Consider the following 17,983-nt stretch of genomic DNA (forward strand, 5'->3'; position numbering starts at 1 on the left):
CACAACAGCAGCCCCAGGATGAGGAAGTAGTGGGCAGTGGACAGCTTTCAAGTTTGCAAGTGTTTTATGATCAGTATGCTAGTGACAAATCTTTGTAGACTAACATGGAGTAAATCAATACAATACTCACCCTTATCCTTTCCACTTTTTAAAACATTCACAGTACCTTGGACCGCCTCACCAACCTCATTGCCCTGTAGGTCACCAATACACCTCTTGCCCTTATGCCCCATATTTCCACTCCTTCCCGTATTCCACATGATTCCACTCCACTCCATCAACGTCATCCTCCTCCTGCACAGTATCCTCGGCCTCTTCCACCCATGAAACCCCACTTCTAATGGCAATATTATGGAATATCACACAATTATGTCTCATAAAATATTGGGTGCATACGAGCTAGACCAGTCAAGGCAGCGGAATCTGGACTCCAAAAGGTCAAAGTCCACTCTATAACTGCGCTGGTGTATATATGTGCTGAATTGTATGCAACTTCTTGCTGCGTGTGTGGATTTAAAATGGGAGTGACGATCCTAGAGCGGAAAGGGTATGCGTTGTCTCCTGTAAAGGTGAGCAAGAAAGAAAAGAAAATATAAGTAATGTGAAGCTAAACATACAAACAATTAGGGATATTTCTTTACATGATATGGTGCTATTATAATGATACAATATTTGACAATTAAGGTAGAGCTTATCATCATCATCAGTTATTTATATAGCGCCACTAATTCCGCAGTGCTGTACAGAGAACTCATTCACATCAGTCCCTGCTCCATTGGAGCTTACAGAGTAGTTTATACATCATCTCTGTATGGTTTAAGCAGCGAGATATGCGGTGAGTTGTGCGAAAGACAGACTCCCTTTGGGTTCAGTCAAGCTCCTGCCCGATGTCTCTCTTCCAAAGGAGCTGGGATGGAGTTTTCGGAAATTCATTCCCGCCTGAGAGATAGATATTCATACCAAAAGGAGATGGCTGCTTTATTTGATACCATTGTCAGTCTTGCATGAAGGAGAGGTTAGTATGTTGTAATGAGAGTTGTTGGGAGCAAAGAGAGAGGAGCAATTGGCAGACTTGTCGGTGCAAAGGGCTACTTTTAAATAATGATATAATAGAAAATAGCCACACGTCACCATGTGACCTTGCACCTCTGTGCCTCTGTTGCAATCTGTGCCACATAACTGATTGCCTGAAGACAAAAGGAGTGATGGGTGCTCCCTGAAAATTTAGCAACCAGGCATTGAATCTGGAGAGATGCATCACATATAGCCTGCGCATTGACTGAGTGGAAATTCTTTCTATTCAAATAAATAGAACATTTCCACCTGAAGGGTCCCGGGCTACTTGTGTAATATCTACTACCCCTAGGCAGAAAATAAGCTATGGTGGAAAACTTCCATTTTATAGGCACAAGAGACTCCTCATTGAGTGGCAGATGGCTGAAGTGCCAGATGTGTGATAGGAAGTCCAGCAGCAGAAAATATCCAGCTGCACAGAACTGCAATACTGCCAACAGTTTGGTTAGTGGCGATATTGCTGTCGGGATGTTGAGCAAAGGCTCTAGGTCACTCTACACAATGTGCAGGGTAACCTTGATGACATAAGGTGGAAGTCGGTAGCGAATGACCTCACCCCACCTCAGCATCAGACTTCCCAAAGAGAATGACATGCTCCCTGGGCCAGCGATGCTATACCAGTTGCTAGTTTTGGAAGGGACGATGCCTGTCATCCTCCAGATTCCAGACTTCAATGGTGCCTGGCTGGCAATATGTGAGAAAGATGGATGGAGAAAAAAAATGTCCTAATTTTGCAGATTTTGGATTCTCCTTGTACATTATACATTATATAATATACCCTGTATAGTCTACTGTTTGTACTATGTGCAACGCTGCGGAAACCTTGTGGCTTCTAACAAATAAATGATAATAATAATAATAATTATATACATACCTACTAGTAGCTTGGATTGATCCATATAAATTACAGTTTCTGTAAAACATCCCCCCCCCCAAAAGAAAAATGCATGAAAATTATGAAACATAGGTATACATTGTAGACAACATAGACAAGATGGTCACAAGCTTTTAAAACTCATATGTGCAATGCAAACGTATGAAACCGTGTAGGAACTAGACAATATAACAATTTACATTAGGCAACAGCATTGCTAATGTGTGTAATTACTACACTGCAAAGATGAAAATTATTTGAAAGGGTGATACAATTTCAAGCATTCGCACATACTTAGAGTATGCACTACTTTTTAAATATTAAAGAATGCACCTATCTCTTTAGTAAATGAATCCCCTTGAACAACAACTAACTTGTCAGATTTTATGAAATGTTACTATAGTAATCTCCCTCTTTCATTCTTATATAGTGTTATATATAGTATATAGTCTTGTATAATGAGATGAGTGGAGTCAGGTGTGCAGACGTACAGTCAATACTCCCATTAGATGACAAGGTTGTGAATGCTGTGTTTGGTCATCACTATCATCCATCAGTTACACTTGCCATTGAGCATGTGCAAACCTTACGTCTGAATAGCAGCGTACTTCTGCATGCGCTCGAGCTTGACTCACTCTTATCTCTCGGGGAACGTCTTTACTGTACATTAATTGGAGTATAGTTCGTTTCTTGGCATGAACACAGCGATTCTACACAAAATATGTTTGGTGGTGTGAGTACTGGTTAGGGAATCCTTTTTTTTTTCATTTTAGGTCGGTTTAGTTGTTGTCCATTACACAAAATTCAAACGCATGATTTTACTCTCCAACTGGTTGCAGTCTGTATTTTTAGTTCCCTTGGACTAACAGATGATCAAATTATTTCAGTAATTATTATTGCCTATGGGAAAGCACAGCTAAAATGCACCTAGGTTATTTAAAAAGTGTGACTTTGTCCTGCAGACGTGGATCGTTAATATTGAAATAGAACTGGATTTATTTTGCTAAGTATATTACAAGTATTACACAATACATTAGTTTTAATAGATTTCCAAAAAAACACCTAACTGATGGTGCATTTAAATATGCATTCATTTTCTTCTGGCTTGGAGATAATTGGCGTAATATTCAAATTGAAAAACATGAGCTAACAGTACATATGCATCACCCTTCAGAAGGGGCAATTATTGGAAATTATAGATGATGATTCATAGGTGTGTGTTATCACTTCTCTGAGTAATAGTAAAAACTAAATAGGTCCACTGGCTCATTTGCAGTTCATTCCATTAACACAAACTAAGTATTAAAACTAATTCAGTGTGATAAGTCATTAATGTTTGTACAGATGAATAAAACCAGCTCACACAGTTTGATCATGAGCAGCTGTACAATCACTGGCTGATAGCTGCTAATATCTGTGTCATACATTGCACTCTAATTGGCCAGAGTTTAGTGCACAATACTAGGGATGGTGCCTTGCTTATTAGAATTGGCATCAGATATGGCTCTTTATATTAGATTACATCTGCCATGATATCTTCTCTTTACAGCTCTCCCTTCCCTCACCCAAGCCCATTTTAAAGCGCCCTGCAACACTGTTCATCTTCCCTTCTGACACGGACTCTGAGGTCCTCTCACTCCTCTTCCTACTCAACCTGTGCTCTCGACACTGCTTCATCCCGCCTCCTCCACTCTCTCTCCTTAGATACTAGTTAACCTTTGCAATCTATCTCATTCTACAAGAATCTATCCCTCCCATTCTCAAGAGATCATCTCTCGAACCAGCCTCTCTCTCCAGCTACTGCCCCATATTCCACTTCCCATTCCTTTCCTATCCTCTTTAATTTCTAGTCTACAATCATTTAATACACTTTCTCACTGTTCACTCCCTCCTTGATCCCTTACAATCAGGCTTCTGTCCTCTCGACTTCACCAAGACTGGCCTCATCAAGGTAAGTATAGATCTACTCTTGGCTAAGTCGAAGTACCACTTCTCTCTGCTCTTGCTCCTTGACCTTTCTGCTGCTTTTGACACAGTTAACTATCCAGTCATCCTTGACACCCTTCATGGTTTACCTCCTACCTCTCTGATCATTCCTTCGATGTCCCTTCCTCATGTGCCTGCTCCCCTTCTGTCTTCTGTCTTCTATCTGTTAGGGTTTCCAAAGTCTCTCTTCTTGGACCATTACTTTAATCTCTTTACACCTCCTCTGTTAGTCATCTCATCCACTCCTTGACCTCCATTATCACCTCTATGTAACGGATTAATGGATACACTACTAATCTTGATTAGCGCTGGCTTAGCTGAGGTGCGGAGTCTAATGATCTCCCCGGTATTCACCAAGAACCGCCGCAAGGCGGGATGGGCTTTGCTGCCAGGAGTCGCAGGCCACGGTCCTCAGGTTTGCCTCAAGATGTAGTACAGCGGAATAGGAGCAGGATGAGAATAGTCGGACAGGCTGGGTTGATACACAGATAGGCAATGCAGACAGAATCGGGAGACAATCTCGGAGTCAATCAAACCGGGTCGGTACACGGGTCACCAGAACAGATGCGAAGTCAGCTAGCCGGGTCGGTACACAGAAATGGCAGATAAACGTATAGAGAAAGGAGCGTCAGACAATCCGGGTCAGGAGCACAGGCAATCAGGGAGGTCAGTAAGCCGGGTCGGTACACAGGGGAAACAGAATCCAGAAGGGTCAGCAAGCCGGGTCGGTACACAGGAGATCAATACACACAGGAAGCAGGAACCAGGAGGACACAGGAATCAGGAGCCAGGAACAGGTAAGTTGATCTGACACTCCTAGAGTGTCAGAGCGCTGTTTAAATAGGATGTCCCAGATTTGAATTCCCCGCCCTAGGTCTGGCGGTCATGTGACCGCTGAAGCCGGAAGTTCGGCTTCCGGGTCCGACGGAGCGGCGGGGGAGCGAGGAGAGGTAAGTATCGTTACACTCTATACTGATGACACACTAATCTTCTCTCCTTACCTCCTCTCCCGTGTGTTCAACTGCCTCTCTGCCATCTCCACCTAGATGGCTGAATGCTAACTCAAGCTCAACATATCCAAAACTGAGCTTATCATCTTTCCACCACCTAGCATCACATCCCCTCCTCTGGTCTCCCTTAAGGTTGATGGTGTTGCTCCCTCCCCTGTTCCCCACATGCGCTGCCTGAGGGTCATAATTGACTCTGCTCTCAATTTCACTCCCCAAATCCAGTCCCTTTCCCATTCCTGTTGTCTCCACCATCACAACATTCACCCTTTCTTCTCCCTGGATGCCACCAAGACCATCATCCCATGCTCATGTCATCTCCCGCCTTGATTATTCTACTCTTCTCCTCTTTGGTTTGCCTGACAAATGTCTGTGTCTCCTGAAATCTGTACTGTAAGCGGCGTCATGACTAATCTTCCTCTCCTGACGTTTCTCTTCCGCTATTCCTCTCAGCAAAACCTTCCATTGGCTTCCCATTTTCACCAGAATACAATATAAGTTGCTTACCCTCACTTATAAAGCCTTCTTTAATGCCTCCCCCTTCTACATCTCTGACCGAATATTCCCTTACTCGCACACTACGTTCTGTCAATGAACTTTGCCTCCCCTCATCGCCTATCAGCACCTCACATTCCTGATTTCAGGATATTGCCTGTGCTACTCCCCACATTTGGAACTCCCTGCCCCTCCCAATTAGACTCATCCACAACCTTGGATATATTAAACACTTTCTCAAAATGCACCTTTTCATACTTGCCTACCCGGTCCCATCCTAAGACAATTTCGTCCTCATGATGCCATTCACTGCACCTTTATTTTCTCCATTTACTACCCTAATCCTATTAATGTTAATTCTTTTAAGTTTGGCCCTCTCTTCCTCCTATCGCCTCATCCTCTTTGTAATGTTTCCTTTGTTCTAGTTTTGTCTTTTTATGTAGTTGCTTTCTCTATTTTCTCTGGTGCTGATATTTACTGATTCTGTTGTTTCTCTTGTCCCTTACTTGTGTATTTTTCTTCTGTTTCATTTTTGTTGATTGTGCTGTGATGCGGATCCTGTGACGCCATATAATTAAATTTAGACTTAGCACCAGGTATGGCTCTGCATATTAGACTTGGCTCCAGATAATAGACTGGGTATTGGGTATGGATCTGAATATCAGTCTTGGCACTAGGTATGGCTTTGCATATTAGACTTGTCACCAGATATAGTTCTACATATCACACTATGTACAGATATGGTTCTGGAAAACGGAACGTGACCTGTGCCGAAGACTGAAGTGTAGAGGGCTTTTCTTATTGTTTGAAATCATAAACCATACATAATGTACAGAAAGATTATTCTACAATAAATATAAAAAAATAGAAGTGCAGTATGTTCTTAAAAACAATCATATCAAGGTAGGACTCACTCACTTTCGGTCAGAAGTAATTTCACTTTGATATTATTATTGTTGTTAATTTTTTTATAAATATTATTAAAAAGTTCAATAGATATTAAATGGTCCAGGTGGTTGCAGATTATGTCTCAGTGAATGCAAAATTAACTAATCCTACTGGGAACCACTTCTATGCTTTTCACTGAAACAGCCGGTGTCATCAGGAAAGTGATGTACAGGTCTTTATGTAAGGTATTTAAAGTGTTTCTTAAGCTTTGAATAGAGCAGATTACAGAGCAAACTCTGTTATTACCTTTGTATATAAAATTCAAATCCTCACATGAAATGACTATAACAGTAAAATAAACTTCTAATAGTTTATGGTCTTTTTAAATGGGATATTTTATAGTAGTTCCATACAAAAGCCATTAAGGTGAAGAAGAAATATGGTTCTGCATATCAGTCAGATATGGTTCTACGTGTAAGATCGCCCACTAGGTATGGCTCTGTAAGATAGGCTTGGTCCCAGATTTGACTCTGCATATCAGACTTATCACCATGTTGTACGAACTCATTGTTATTATGCAAATCATGGCAGTAAAAAAGTCATATGTAGAGCAGATGAGAATAAATCTGGGCACCATTTTCCGCAGCATGGTTACAGTCTTAACTCGCCTCTTCTGTCCACCTTTGCCATTTGAACCCCAAACTTGGCACTCTAAATTTATATGGTTCCTTCAAAAATGCTCACATGAACGACACTGAAGGATATCTCGTTCCTTGGCAGACTTCCTACATTTCAAGTTCATCCTCTTGTCCTACAGCTCTGCCCTCTCCCTTGCCAAACAATCTTTCTTCACATCTCTCATCTCCTTCCAACTTTTCCTCCCTTCCCTCGTCTGCCCCTTTTGCCGTCCCACCCTTCTCTTCCTCCGTCCACCAACTCTTGTTTGTCTTCCCCACTACAGGCGACGAAGTCCATTATTTTCTATTGTCCTCTTCCCCCTCCACCTGCCCCCTGGATCTCATCCCCTCTCCCCTCCTTTGCTCCCTCATCCCCACTGACTGCTCCCAACTTGCTCACCTCTTCAATTTATCCCCCTCCACTATCATCTTCCCATCATTCTTCAAAAATGCTCTTGCCTCACACATTCTCAAAAACAACAATCTTGATCATACCTCCCTCTCTAACTACCGCTGCATTTCTCTCCTCCCCTTTTCTCCAAAACACTTCAGTGGTTGACTACAATCATCTCACCAGCTACCTCTCTGGCAACTCCCTTCTTGATCCTCTCTAATCTGTTTTCTGCCCCTTCCACACCACAGAAACTGACTTGACCAAAGTCACCAATGATCTTCTATCGGCAAAATTCAGGAGCCTCTTATCCCTGCTTATCCTCCTGGCTCTCTCTACGATCTTTGACACCATGGATCTCCCTCTACTGTTGCACACCCTTCACACCATTTACCTTTGAGTAAGTTTTCTTACTCAAGTTTTCTGGACAAAACCATATTGCAATGCAATGGGTGAAAATGAGTTTATTATTTTGCACTTAAGGAAAATACTGTTTGTTTTTTCATGTAGCACGCAAACACTTGATAGTTGATTTGTACACTGAAAGTTACAGTTGATCTAGGACATGCTCTACCCTAACTATAAATATATCCACACATTTTAAATTTACCTTCCCCTCCAATACAACATGGTTTTGCCTTACTTGCTTAAATTTGTTTAAATTTCCTTAATGAATCAGGCCCATTGTCTTTCCTCCCTCAAGAGTCTCCTCCCCCCTAACACTCTATCACTGTTGACAACACCACTATCTCCTTGGTTCCCCAAGTCTGTTGCCTGGGCATCATCGCTGACTCCTCCCACTCTTTTGCCCATCACATCTAATATCTTGCCCAATTCTGTCGCTCCCAGCTGCGAAACACTGCTCGTATTCCTCTCCCATGATGCCACCAAATCTAATATCCACTCACTACATTTCCTGCCTTGACAACTGCAACCTTCTCCTTACTGGCCTCTCCGGATCCCATCTCACTCTTTTTCGGTCTATATTTAAGCTGCAGCAAGATTTATTTTCCTCTTGCTGCTCCACTTCTGCCTCCCTTGCTTGCCAAGCCTTACACTTGCTCCCCTTCCCTTACAGACAGTCTTTAAACTCCTCACTGTCACGTAAAAAGCTCTCTCCAGGCCTGAATTCGACAGTAAAAAATGGAAAAGAGTGTTAACACACCTTACAAAAATCACTCTCTAAGTTGGTGTTTCTCCAAGAAACACATTGGGTTGATGGGACATGCTCTATGCTTCAGGCTCCCTGGATAGGTGAAGGTGTATCCTTTTCAAAGATAAAATAGGGGTGTGGCTATAATTATCCGTAGAGATCTCCAATACACTATTTTAAATAAAATTGTATATCCAGAAGCCCGTTATTTCATATTAAATGCTGAAATCTGGCGTCACAATTTCACGTAGTTGAACACTTATGCACTTAATTTAGGTACTAAAGAATTTCTTTGTCATTTTTTACAAACTTTAGTTCACCGAGACAATTACCCCTCATCCTTGGAAGCAACCTGAACACAGTTGACGATCCCACAATTGACAAATCTTCTTCTATCCAGGGCAATCAGGTTTCTGGTTTGAGGCACATACAATTACTTAAGCACAGGCAACACTTGACAATTATTGCATCCCTCTGCGAAAGCCTTCACATTGTAATCCGCGCTAAATCAGTTAAATTCTACTGGTGTTGGACTCCTTGATAGCAAAGGTACACAATACTAATATCCATGATCTGGTACTTTTGGATCATGCCCTGATTTCACTTACCTTCGAAAACATTATTCTTTTTATCTCTGAGCAGATTTGCCAGTTCCAAGGATATCTAAGGTGTTTTGACGAGTTCAGACAATTCTTGATCGGGAATTTAATGGATTACCAAGAAAATAATCTTGTATATTGGGATGATCCAATACTGCTTTGGAGTGCCTCTAAGGCAGTAATGAGGGGCCATTGGTTTTGCATCTAGGGAAAAAAGTAGCTCACTGCTACTTATCAATCGCTCTGTGGATCTTTGAACCAGGCCTTTTAGATTTATTTACAACGCCCAAATGACTCCTCTATGACTGATTATACTCATGCTATACAAATCCTAAAAATGTTTACTTTTGCAAACAAAACATAGTCTCGATTTCATGACATATAAAGATTTCCGTTGGGGTAACAAGGCAGGAGAATTACTACCGACTATGTCTAAACCTTGGAGGAAAAAAAACATATAGTGCTGCTGTCAAACACATTGACACATAGGGCTAGATTTACTAAGCTGCGGGTTTGAAAAAGTGGGGATGTTGCCTATAGCAACCAATCAGATTCTAGCTATCATTTTGTAGAAGGTACTAAATAAATGAAAGCTAGAATCTGATTGGTTGCTATAGGCAACATCCCCACTTTTTCAAACCCGCAGCTTAGTAAATCTAGCCCATAGTCACTAAATCAGGTGTGATTCTCCCTAGGTTTTAGAACCACTATTCATCTCTTTATTTCATAGATTTTGCTAATCAGGTCCTCATTTTAGGGGCAGCGCACTTACCCAAGTTAACTGTAATACAGATAGCAGATTTAGCAGGAGATATCACTTTCACAGAAATTACAAAAGCTATTAAGGCTATTAAACTGGGTAAGACTCCCAAGCCAGATAGCCTTTCTAATGACTATTAGAAAATCCTACAGGATCATTTGGCTCCTGTCTTGTTGGAACTATACACAACTATACATAGACAGCACACCTCACTTACTGGTATTAATGAAGCCCATACCATTCTGCTTTCCAAGCCTGGTAAAGATCCTCAATTGGTGGACTCATACTATAAGTTGTTGGCCAAAATAATGGTGGATAGATTGCAATTAATATTACATGACCTCCTAAACACACACCAACAAAGCTTTGTCAAACAGAGACACTTGGATAGAGGCATCTGCATGGCTATAGCCATGGATTTTAATGGGACGAGGTACAAGACAGGGCTGTCCTATTTCATCTTTATTGTTTAATCTGGCTTTGGTCTCTTTACTACATCTTTTACACTATTCACAATTATTCGAAGGGATAAAAAAAGGAAAAAGAAACTAAAATTACAGCATTTGCAGATGCCATCTTATGGTAACCCTCAGAACATTTTGCAAGAGGTACTTACCACTATTAACTGTTTTGGTGAAATCTCAGACTTCTCCAATAATACCATTTAACTACACATTCTGATTTCTAGATCCGCTTAAACAGACCCAATGCATCAACCGTATCTTTCACTTTAGATCAGTGGTGGAAGTGGATGTGTATACAGGGGTATGCCACACTGCCACTTCTCCTACTGCCTTCATTGTAACACTATCACATTCCATTCACTTACATTATATATATATATATATATATATATATATATATACAGGGGTATACCATACCGCTACTTCTCCTACTGCCTTCATTGTAACACTAAGACATTCCATTCACTTACATTATATATATATATATATATATATATATATATACAGGGGTATGCCACACTGCCACTTCTCCTACTGCCTTCATTGTAACACTATCACATTCCATTCACTTACATTATATATATATATATACAGGGGTATGCCACACTGCCACTTCTCCTACTGCCTTCATTGTAACACTAAGACATTCCATTCACTTACATTATATATATATATATATATATATATATATATATATACAGGGGTATGCCACACTGCCACTTCTCCTACTGCCTTCATTGTAACACTATCACATTCCATTCACTTACATTATATATATATATATATACAGGGGTATGCCACACTGCCACTTCTCCTACTGCCTTCATTGTAACACTATCACATTCCATTCACTTACATTATATATATATATACAGGGGTATGCCACACTGCCACTTCTCCTACTGCCTTCATTGTAACACTATCACATTCCATTCACTTACATTATATATATATATATATATATATATATACAGGGGTATGCCACACTGCCACTTCTCCTACTGCCTTTATTGTAACACTATCACATTCCATTCACTTACATTATATATATATACACAGGGGTATGCCACACTTCCACTTCTCCTACTGCCTTCATTGTAACACTATCACATTCCATTCACTTACATTATATATATATATATACAGGGGTATGCCACACTGCCACTTCTCCTACTGCCTTCATTGTAACACTAAGACATTCCATTCACTTACATTATATATATATATATATATACACAGGGGTATGCCACACTGCCACTTCTCCTACTGCCTTCATTGTAACACTATCACATTCCATTCACTTACATTATATATATATATATATATACACAGGGGTATGCCACACTGCCACTTCTCCTACTGCCTTCATTGTAACACTATCACATTCCATTCACTTACATTATATATATATATATATATATACAGGGGTATGCCACACTGCCACTTCACCTACTGCCTTCATTGTAACACTATCACACTCCAGTCACTTACATTCCCATTACATTTTTCCTACCGCCACTGCTTTAGCTTGCAAGCTCTCATGAGCAGGGTCCTCTTCCCTCCTGTTCTTGTTCCTGTCATTACCTATAACATCTGCTCACCAGCTACTTTTTGCACTTCCTTTTTGGGCCCTCTGCCCCAATCTCAACTCCTTCACTGACGACACACTGCTTCCAGTGGCTCTCTGTTAGTTGCTCCCACGCTCTTGGACAAAGGTTTCAGCATGCACTGAATATACCCTTTGCACCCCATTGCCTATTTAGGCTATTATTCGCTGTGCTGAGATTGGTATTGTTATATATTTACTGTTTTGTCCTGCAATACCATTTACTGTTTTTATGTTTGCCCCCTGTACGGCGCTGTGGGCCACTAGTGGCCTAGAAATAAAGGATAATAATAATAATAATAATAACTACTTGTGAGCATAGGTATATAGCATAAAATCTATTTTAGGTAGAATTATTCAGTTATTAGCTGTCAGAGAAAATTCTCTTCATTCATTATGGAAGCCTATGGGGTAGGTGACACTAAATAAACAAATCAATCACTCTGTTGTTTCCTGGAGAAATATAACTAAATTTTTATGATTTCTTCATATACACGGAATTTAATTTACACAAATAGGGCCCAGGGTTATGCAAAGGGAGATAAATATTTAAAGCAGACATTGCTTGCTTTTGCAATGCTTTCATTTTTTCCTGCTATAGATCTGTAGCTCTCTACTGTAATTGTTGCCATGACAGTCACAAATAGCAGCTAGAATAACTGGAATTTACTGGACCTCATAGGAACATTTTAAAAAAGAAGCCATCCCAGTAATGATGTGTTACTAAACTGCCACTTACTAATTATGTCTTAACAATGTCATACAGGCGCCTGAGCTATATATATTCAGAGCTGCCATCAGAAATTGAAACATGCAAGGCCCTCCCTACTCCTTGACCGTCCTCATCTCCCTCACTTATAGAGGTGTAATGTCGAGCCATAACACCCAGAGCAACAATATGACTCACAGACCTCCCCACTTGCCCTTTACATGTCCATCAGACCTCCCCAATGTGCCCCTCAGACCTCACATGCACCTCAGACTTTCCCAAATGCCCTTTACATGTCCCTCAGACAACCCCACAGACCCTCCCCCCTACAAGACCCACAGAATTTCACACATGCCCCTTGGACCCCCTCACATGCCCCGCAGACCTTCCTACATGCCCCTTGGACCCCCCCATATGCCCCACAAACCTCCTCACATGCCCCTCAGACCACCCCATGCCCCACAGCGCTCCCCATATACCCTGTGGACCCCCCCACATGCCCCATAGCGCTTCCCACATGACCACAAATCTCCTCACATGTCTCACAGACCTCCTCTCCCTTTGACGAACACAGCACATATAATTAAAGGGATAGAGATATAACCTGTATATTGCACTGACTATGGGGAAGGTTTTACTAGTAATAGCACCAGTCCAGAAACTGCCTCTGTACAGAGCAAGCATACTGGTGAACCCCCTGTGAGTTTCTGCTACAGTGGGCATTTTAAAAATAGACCCACCAGACCCCATATAACATTAATACCTACCCACATATTATAAATAACAACCCACCCTTAACAATAATACCCACCCTACATATTATAACCCACCCCCCAACATGATATTAATCACCCCATGTCACTTACGTAGCTTCCAAAGCAGATGGAGACAGTCACACAGACACAGGTAGAGAGGGGAGATGTGTAGCAGACAGGCTGGGTAAGGGGAAGTAAAAGGAGAGGTGATGACTGGGATGGGAGAAGGGAAGTGAAGGAAGAGAGACTGAGGGGAGTGGTAGGACTATAATGGAAGACAGCTCCCCCACCAACAGCCATCAGGAAGTACAGCAATGATAGGACCTGCCCTAGTTAGGACAAGGCTGGACCCAAAAATGCCAGACAGTCCCTACTACATTTTCAAGCTTGGGGGCCCCATTCAGAATGAGTGAGGGTCTCAACAGATTATTAAAAAAAAATAGCTGGCATCCGAGGATTGGTCCAATGGTCAGTCCAGGCCCCATACACTGGTACCCCCTGTACACCTCTGGGGGTAAATGTATGAACGGGCGGGTTCTTCAACACCCGCGTGTTCAGCGTGTTCGGCGATTAAATTTCAAGCGGCGCTGCATTGTAAAGGGAAACTTCCCTTTACAATGCAGCGTCGCTTGAAATTTAATCGCTGAACACGCGGGTGTTGAAGAACCCGCATGTTCATACATTTACCCCCTGATGGCGGCCTTTTATATGATTAGGATTAATGGCTGAAATTATATCACTATACATATGCCTTGATGAGGTTCTTGGATGTACATATTTACTCACGAGTCCTTGGCTGATGACATTTGTATGAGTTCTTATCAACTCTTCTTCTTGTAACTATTCTATAACTTGAGTTCTTAACACTATAGTTACACCCATGAATAGTGTTTGTAAACATCAGTAGCTGACAAGTCGGCTGTCTCTGTGTTGAAATATAGCAATCATTGCAGTTCTGCATTGTGCAAGTAAAATTTACTCTAATAATGTTCTACTGTTTACTGGCGTGTGCATATAAAGCGCTTTCTGCAACAGGTTAAGGGCCCAGACACAGCACAGTTCAGTAAATAGACTGCAGCATCAAAGTAGCCCAATAAAATGCTTTATGTCCCTCTGATTGAAAAAATAAGAAATGATGTAATAACTATAATAGAATAAAGAGGTAAGTTACCCGTTCAACTTTGGCACAAAGCAAGTATTATTAGCATGTGATCCCAGCTTTCAGAAGGAGAAGAGAACAGACTGGTAAAGACAGCTGCTGATGAAATAAGGTCAATGCATGATAACAGAGCCGGTGCTAGGGTCCTTGGCGCCCTAGGCACAGAGTGAAAATTAGCGCCCCCCCCTTTAAAAATCGGCACCCCCTCTTTAAAAATCGGTGCCCCCCTGTCAAATTTGCCGCTGCGCTTCCCTCCCCTCAGCTCCCCATGTCTTTTACTTACCTGCATGAAGCTGCTCCTCTCTGCTCTGTCTTCTCCCCTCCACTCACAGACACTGTCGGGCCGTGATGATGACATCATCACGGCCTGTCACTGTCAGTGAGCGGAGGGGAGGAGACAGAGCAGAGAGGAGCAGCTTCATGCAGGTAAGATTCATAGCCCCTTCCCTCCTCTCCTCCCCGTGGATTTCCGTTTTAAATGACCATAGTCATTTTTTTTAATTTCGAGGCGCCCTGCAGAGCCCGGCGCCCTAGGCAATTGCATAACCTTGCCTAATGGGAGCGCCGGGCCTGCATGATAAACAAACTTGGACAATCACAGAGTTAAAAGAAGAGAGAACAACCAAAGGATGCAAACTGAACATTTAGAATCAAAAGTGAAACAGTTGGGAAAGATAGGCTTGTTCTCAAATGATATTCCCAAAAACAATGGGAAGACATATGGTGAGATATTTGATCCACAAGTCAAATATAAATAGGATATTGCTTACAGCAGCAGCAGCAAACAAAATGTCAAGAAGTCTGACGTTGAAGCATCAATGGGCATCTGATGCAAAAGGGTCTTAAAACCAAGCCAAAAGGACCGGCAATCTGTAAACGTTGTGAGCTATTTGAAAGCATGGTGCTCTTGAAGCTAAGGCAACCAGCAAGTGAAACCTAATAGAACACATTGATGCAGATAGGGCTGGAGACTCTTCTGAAAGTCCACCAGTGGCAACTTGTTTCTGCCATGTGGAGAACATTTGGATAGACTAGCATTGGTGACACTTTCTTCAAGAGAAGCAGAATACCCTGCTACAGTATAATCTAGTCAAGAAGTTACAGGGTTGAGACAATTGTAATCAGACTTGGATCCAAGCATTTCTCCAGAGACTTAATCATCCTGAACAAATCTTTCACTTTACTAAACTGTTGGAGCTCTCCGAGTTATAGCCCCACAGCCAGACAATGGCCGCTCTCTTCTCTTGTCACCGCCCTAGTCGAGGCTAAGCTTAAATCTATACAGGCATATATGTTTTACATATAAATGACATTATTATGCTGTTATTTTGAAAATATGTTAATAACCGCATATATAATTCTGAGCAAGAGCATTCCTCCCAAATACTGAGAGCCTGATTCATCTTGGAACGCAACTCGCGTTTAAAAATACGGACGTAACTTGCACGCGCATGCGTCCATATTTATATACAAGCGGATCTCAGGAAACGTTACCATTTGAATGTGGGTATAAGTAAGCTCTAGCTATACGTTAATGGCTGTATGCAGACTGCAGGATACACACATGCATATGTGTAATATCAAGTCCTATTAGAACACATACAAAGAGATGTAATAAAGTTAATTTGCTACTATTAATGTTATTATCATAAATAAAAATATATGGGTTTTTTTACATGATAAACATAAATCAGGATGTTCTTAATGGATACTGTACATAGACTGCATTTGTGTAGTTTCTCTTACTTACAAACACATGTTGTGGCATGCATACGTGTCATCACAATCAGTTGGCACTTACACCTGCCTTGTAGCTGGTGCAAATGATACGGCTAACAAACACATACTTAAGAGATGCCCAGAGCTTGAGTTGGATGAATGTGCGGGCGTTCAACCTCAGCACGCCCTTACTGTATATTGCCAACGTGCATCCGCCTCTTCCGGCCCACGTTCTGCGCCAAGTCATAGGCAGTTGGAAGTGTCATTTGTCTTTGGACATGAATTGGATGCAATTGTGTTCACTGGCATAAAATCCGCAGAGCTATTTCACGCAAGATACTCATGCAACGGGACTTACGTCCGAAGATTAATCATCCCCTGAATGACAAATACACGCCTTCACTTTGTGACTGTAGAACCTGCAGACGCAACTGCCTCTTAATTGAACTTTTATGGCACACTTGTGTTAGAACATTGTAATCAATCGAAAATTATAACAACGTGGGAAAACACTGCAAATCAAATCGACTTCCTTACTGTTTTCTTAAATGATGTCACATATACCCACTGCATATTTTCCCTTTATTTATTTTTAAATTGCCCACTTATTATCCTTAAATATTTGTGACACGTCCAGCCTGCCATTGGGATGCTTAAATGTGTCCAGCTCAGCTGGGGAAATCACTGTTATACGATCCATGCAATGTATCTGCTGTGTGCAGAGGCATCTCTGCATATCAAAACTATCATTCTATCAAAGGAAAGATGTTACCATTAACACTTTTGATTTTAAAACACTGAATTAATAGAACATGCCATCATTGTGATGGAAAAAAAATTTGCTTTTCCCTTAAATAGTGGTATTCTGAGCATTTATGCTTAAATCATTACAATGTACAGCCAGTATCTTAATCCTCAACCCCTGCTGCCAAACCATAATCGAACTCATGCTGGGAATGAAGACAATATAATTATCCACTTGAGAAGTTTCTGAGATACAGATTCTGTGTAATTATTATTTGTTGAAAAAGAGTTACATTTCATGCTTTCCCAATTGTTTCAAAAGCACTTTAGTGATATGGTAAGTGGTAACAATGCCATATAGCATCCATATAAGGCGTAACAAAATTAGATGTTCTGAATTACAATTTCACTACTTTTAAGACACTATTTTAATTGAAGTTTGTAGACAATTATTATTATTATTTTCTAAAACATATCAGATACTTTTTCATGATATCAGACCTCTGTTAACCAGTGAGGATAACTAGTATACAATGGCATAATTTACAGATGCAGCACAAAATCATCTTTCCTGGCACCACATGCCTCTGCTTGTGCAAGTGCGCCTAGATTTCAACCAAAGCACATATGTTTCCAGATCAAGGGTGGAGCAGAGCTTTGAGGCCATTGGGAGCAATTGGCGGAGTGAAAGGATTCCTTGATGGTCACATAGCGGGCACACAGGAGTGGCTAATTTTGCAGAGCAGAAAAAAAAATCCTTTTGCAGAGTAAAATTACTGAAATGAGATTAAGGAACTAAAAGGAATTTTACATATTGAAAAGTTCAGCAACTTCTGTGACAAAGTCACTGGATTAAAGTTAAATCACAGAGATATTTGTCTCAGGTCTCCTGCCTTGTATACGCTAAGAGCAGGGAGATTGTT

This window comes from Mixophyes fleayi, chromosome 7, assembly GCF_038048845.1.
Source record: "Mixophyes fleayi isolate aMixFle1 chromosome 7, aMixFle1.hap1, whole genome shotgun sequence".
In the NCBI taxonomy this organism is placed as follows: domain Eukaryota; kingdom Metazoa; phylum Chordata; class Amphibia; order Anura; family Limnodynastidae; genus Mixophyes; species Mixophyes fleayi.